Source organism: Schistocerca americana, chromosome 4 (assembly GCF_021461395.2).
Source record: "Schistocerca americana isolate TAMUIC-IGC-003095 chromosome 4, iqSchAmer2.1, whole genome shotgun sequence".
Classification (NCBI taxonomy): domain Eukaryota; kingdom Metazoa; phylum Arthropoda; class Insecta; order Orthoptera; family Acrididae; genus Schistocerca; species Schistocerca americana.
In genome coordinates, this window is record NC_060122.1 from 423,038,956 (window position 1) to 423,044,955 (window position 6,000).

The 6,000-nt window shown below is 45.2% G+C and overlaps 1 long non-coding RNA gene across 1 annotated transcript in view; it reads right to left on the reverse strand.

The window, feature by feature from the left end:
- LOC124614004 overlaps positions 1-3,621 on the reverse strand; it is a 701,124-nt gene extending 697,503 nt beyond the window's left edge. The window contains exon 1 of the long non-coding RNA XR_006979673.1: positions 3,475-3,621. This is a non-coding gene — a long non-coding RNA (uncharacterized LOC124614004). The remainder of the gene's footprint in view (positions 1-3,474) is intronic.
- Between the last annotated feature and the right edge of the window lie 2,379 nt (positions 3,622-6,000).

Consider the following 6,000-nt stretch of genomic DNA (forward strand, 5'->3'; position numbering starts at 1 on the left):
ACAGAACAACGTTTAAGTAGATCGGAATAGTTTTATTTTACAAGAATATATTTGTACAGTGTCAAACAACGCCAAATATTAACAGAATTCTCACATGTGATATGAAATATCACATAAAACAAAAACGGAAGTACAACACTGAAATCCTAAAGCGACTACATATTTACTGATGAATTACTAGTGAACAATAAGCAGAACCAGGACCTACATCGCAACCGCATTTGAGACAGTAGCTTTACAATCCCCTCGAAACTGTGTGATGCTTGAGCACAATCAGTGCTACAGAACTAAATGGCACACTTGCGGCTGAATACACCTGAATCCCAAATATCTGTTATATAGGTTTCATTTTCGCTAACATTATTTCTATTTGGCTGGGTTTCTGTAATACAGTTTGGCCAGACGCTTGTACAAGATTGCGATTGATTTCTATCCCAGTCGTTGAAAAATCAGAGCACATATTGTATCTAAAATAACATCATTGACGCTCAGGTTCTGAAACGTAACAAAAAAATAAAAGGAATTATTGTTTTCAAAACTCAGATGCAAGTAGGTCATCAGAGGACAAGCTCTGAATCGTGGCCTCTAGTAATGGATGATTTCTGTTTACATTACTAAATAAATAGCAGATATCCAACAAACCACTTCATCTTTTCCCGCTTCACCTATACTACGCATATGTTTTTGTTGTTCATCACAAGTCACTGCAAGTAATATCCGAGTGCCTCCAAAAACTGTATCCCGCTAAAATCCGGAAATATTCAGCATTAGGCTTCTCTTGCTAATGATGTCGTCCAGAATAGGTGGTGAATAACAAAAAAATAGCGGCCATGTGAATATGCAGCCGGGTCAGGAGCGTCCGCATACGTGGTGGAGGAGGCAACGATATGAGCTGAATCTGCAGAGCGGAGGGAAACGGTGTCCCGCGTGAGATCAGTCAGCGTAAACTATTCACACAATATTTTACATTTACAGTTTCATTTAACCCGTCCGAGTAAACTTGCAGAACAAATCGTGATTCACAACCTTTGCAAATTTACATTTAAAAGGTCTGTAACACATTTATGTCTCCTTCTTATATCTTGCTTAAGGATCATGAGTACAAAATAATAGAGAAGAGGGAGTTTACATAGGTACATAAACAATTATCTTTCCCATATTCCACGCGCAGGTAGAGGGTGGTTAATTACGGTACGAATTACTATCCGCCATGTAGTACACAATGAGTAGTAATTATGGCGACATAGTTATGGAAACTACCTTCTCTCGACAGTCAAAATCTCGTTGTCGGCACCAAGCGTGGCGGCACAACGGCTGTGATAATACACTCGTATTTAAAATAGAGTTGTGTACTTTCCACAAATTATTTTAGGTGAATCCCAGGACGCTTCCTGAAATGGGCGGCGACCAATTCCCTCCGCCATTCTTTCGAACCTATCTAGTATTCCGCCTCTAGCATAGGTGATATCCGTGATAAGTTAAGCCCTAAGCGTAGAAACAACGAAAAGCCTTGAAAACGGCTCATCGTAGGAGTATGTTTGAATGTGCCATTTGAAATATCTCGGGTGTCTTTTTTTATTCTCTACAGACAACCAAAATACTAGAAGAATATAGATTATGGGTGGGTAGAGCTGTCAGCTACACAGACTATGCGTTTTAACCTAAATAGAATTCATTGGGCTCAGACCATACCCTTGACTTGTCTCGTACAGAATAGGAAACCACGAACTTTTCGTATTCTGCTGGAAGGATTACTAAACGTGGAATCTGACACTCCATGTCCCACCGACTAGCTTCACATAAACAATGCAGTCTTTGCTGCAGTATAATGCACAAGTTTAAGTATAAAAAATTTCCCTTAATGCCAAACTTCTATCGAGAAATAATGTCGGAGCAGCTTCGTCATTAGAAACAGCGATACTGTTAACATGTCAAACACCTGCAACTTTCTGCCCGCCTCGTCGTTAGAATTCTGGAAACCGATTTGTCGCAACGGTAAATTCGAATTACCTGAAGTGTTACATACAACAGAGAACGTCAGATCCGTTAGCAATTTGGTACAGTGCGCACGATTCGAAGAAAGATACAGGGATTGCCACCGAACTGAATACAAAGATAACAGTTCCGCGCAGTGGAAACAACGCAGCAGAAATGGATAATGACGGGAATGTCACTCTTCTCTGTATCAGGTAAAGGTAACGCCAAGAAATCTCTCCTCGGCCGTGGAGTAGAACCCAGTAAATTTACTTCCGTAGTCAATATTTGAACAAACAGCTACCTTCATATAATTTTCAAAGAAATTCATTGAAAGAGTGAGTTTCAGTCGCACTGGCCGACACAACGTTAGTGCCACTGAACTTATTTTAGAGACACGTATAAAAAGACAATAAAATTCAAGGTCAAATCCGCCACACCCTACCGCCAGGCATTATTCAGACCTTCTTATTTGGTTTTCTACTAACTATGCTTTGCCTTAGTGACGGAAAGGGTCGGAATGTGCAGAACCGATATATACACACTATATATATATATATATATATATATATATATATATATAAAATCACGCATGCACTGTTTGTGGGAAGAGCAATAGAGGAGATAACGTGTGTCAGGTAGAGGTAAGCTCAGTTGGGCGAAGATAAAATAATCGGGAATAGTGAGTCAAATCCTAGCTATAATCAGCAGGAAAAACTCGGGTGATTTACAGGCACGTGCAGATTGCAGTGACACATTAATGTTGTTGACAATGATGATGAGAGAGGGTGGAAAGCGGTGAATCATCATAATCTACTCCTTTCCAACTTCATCAACGGGTCGTCGAGCTTAACGTAACCCTACGATAGGAGAATAACCACCAACAGCTGACATGCTCTCACTCCTCAAGACGCTACTGAGAAATTTACAGATTTAACGTGAAACATTGGTGTGTAATCCGACGATCGGGAACTGTACGCCACCATCTGTATTCGTTTTGGCAGTCGAATATGTGGTGCAGGATTTTTCCGCTTCGAGGATCTGAACTTGCAACATTCACGTCACGCGCCACTGTACTAGAATGCTACAGTCACCGGTGCAGTGATGCGAGTAGACTAAAACAGGGGGCTGAGCAGGGATACTGTCACGTGACACCTAGCGACATAGTAGTATCGGAAGCTCTTCCACAGTGCGGATCTGCGTACTGACTCTTTCGGTATTGTCTGCAGACACGAACGCTGCAGCAAGTAGAGGGTTGGCTGGGAAGGACGTGCGGCCGCTGAGCCACGAGCAGAATCGCAGCAGGCGCTCGTCGAGGGCAAAACTCCGCCTGCCTGACGAGCTCGTTAGGAGAGGAGGGCGACGAGAAACGTGCCCGCGAGTGACGGAGCGGTGCCGCTCGATTCGTGCGGGCGGCGAGGAGCACGCGGTCGGGGCGCAGCGGCCAGGGCGAGGTGTGTGTCGCTAATCAATGTGCGTGGGAGCGGCCGGCGCGCTTACCTGGAGCCGGAGCCGAGCTGGCTTGGGCCGGCGGCGCGGGCCGCGTCATGCCTGGAGAGCTGAGCCAGATGTAGCGCGCTACCGCCCGGGCACCCGCACGCACTCCTCCTGCTGCTGCCTGCTGCCGCTCAGCCGCTCGCCGCTGCGCTGTGGCCGGCTGCTGCCCGCCTTCGCCTTGCCCCTGCCCTCTGCGCCCGCTGCCGCTCCCGCTGCCCCGCGCTGCGCTGCGCTGCGCACCGCCCTTCGCGCCGCAATCGATAGCCGCTGCCGCGGCCGCCACCGCCTCGCCCTCGGCCGCAGGGTAGCAGCACTGGGCGCGCGCCACACGCGCCCCGCAGTTCCGCGACTCCCTGCCAGAGGGTGGGCTCGGCGCTGCCGGGCGCCCCAAATGGCACCCGAATTATTAGGTTGGTGCCCAAATTTGTATCGTTTTTTACATCTTGTTCTTCCAGTTGCTATAGGCTCTTAATCGAATGTAATTTTTTATTTGTTGTTCATTGTTGCTATCTGAGTTTACATATCGTCATTTCGAGGTAGTGAGTGGAGCAGTGGATACTAGGTAATGGAGTGGCAAGTGGAGAAATCGGATCATTTCCCGACATATTCTTCCGTTTGAGTTCAATGCAGGGGTGGCAGCAGCTGACATTGACAGAAACATTTGCACCGTTCAGATGGTTCAAATGGCTCTGAGCACTATGGGACTTAACATCTGAGGTCATCAGTCCCATAGAACTTAGAACTTTTTAAACCTAACTAACCTAAGGACATCACACACATCCACGCCCGAGGCAGGATTCGAACCAGCGACCGTAGCAGCAGCGCGGTTCCGGACCGAAGCGCCTAGAACCGCTCGGCCACGCCGTCCGGCACATTAGCACCGTGTATGGGCATAGTGCCACTGGACAGAGCGTGGCAAGGAAATGGTTTTCTCTTTTTAATGGGGTCGTCCTGACATTAGTCACTCTCCACATTCAGGAAGAGTTACGGAGGGATTTGATGAAGATCATTTAAACGCGTTAATCCACAATGATCCACAACAGCGTGCTCGAGAACTGACGAATGTGATGAGCTGTGACCATTCCACCATCGTGTGAGATTTGCAAGCAATGGGCGAAGGTTCAAAAATCGCTTACGTGGGTACCGCACGCTCTAACCCAAAATCACAAAAATCAGCAGGTGGCCATATGTGCATCTCTGCTTGCTCGTCATCAATTGGCTCGTGAACAGCGCCGACCACTCCTATCCTGTATCGTTACTGGTGAAGAGAAATGGTGTATTTATGCCAACGTAAGGAAAAGAAAGGAATGGTCCAGCCCAAACAAAGCAGCAGCTCCCCGTAAAAAGACATGCGCGCTTCCACAAAAGATAATGTTTAGCTTCTCGTGAAACGGCGACAGTGTGGTGTACTACGAATTGCTTTCCCGAGGTGCAACCAACACTGACAAAACTCTACCATCTGGTGAGCAAGATGTATGAGACAGGCGAAATACCCCTCAGACTTGAAGAAGAATATAATAATTCCAATCTCAAAGAAAGCAGGTATTGACAGATGTGAAAATTACCGAACTATCAGTTTAATAAGTCACAGCTGCAAAATACTAACGCGAATTCTTTACAGACGAATGGAAAAACTGATAGAAGCCGACCTCGGGGAAGATCAGTTTGGGTTCTGTAGAAATGTTGGAACACGTGAGGCAATACTGATCCTAAGACTTATCTTAGAAGAAAGATTAAGGAAAGGCAAACCTTCGTTTCTAGCATTTGTAGACTTAGAGAAAGCTTTTGACAATGTTGACTGGAATACTCTCTTTCTAATTCTGAAGGTGGCAGGGGTAAAATACAGGGAGCGAAAGGCTATTTACAATTTGTACAGAAAGCAGATGGCAGTTATAAGAGTGGAGGGACATGAAAGGGAAGCAGTGGTTGCGAAGGGAGTGAGACAGGGTTGTAGCCTATCCCCGATGTTATTCAATTTGTATATTGAGCAAGCAATAAAGGAAACAAAAGAAAAGTTCGGAGTAGGTATTAAAATCAATGGAGAAGAAATAAAAACTTTGAGGTTCGCTGATCACATTGTAATTCTGTCAGAGACAGCAAGGGACTTGAAAGAGCAGTTGAACGGAATCGACAGTGTCTTGAAACATCAACAAAAGCAAAACGAGGATAATGGAATGTAGTCGAATTAAGTCGCGTGATGCTGAGGGAATTAGATTAGGAAATGAGACACTTAAAGCAATAAAGGAGTTTTGCTATTTGGGGGGCAAAATAACTGATGATGGTCGAAGTAGAGAGGATATAAAATGTAGACTGGCAATGGGAAGGAAAGCGTCTCTGAAGAAGAGAAATTTGTTAACATCGAGTATAGATTTAAATGTCAGGAAGTCGTTTCTTAAAGTTTTTGTATGGAGTGTAGCCATGTATGGAAGTGAAACGTGGACGATAAATACTTTAGACAAGAAGAGAATAGAAGCTTTCGAAATGTGGTGCTACAGAAGAATGCTGAAGATTAGATGGGTGGATCACATA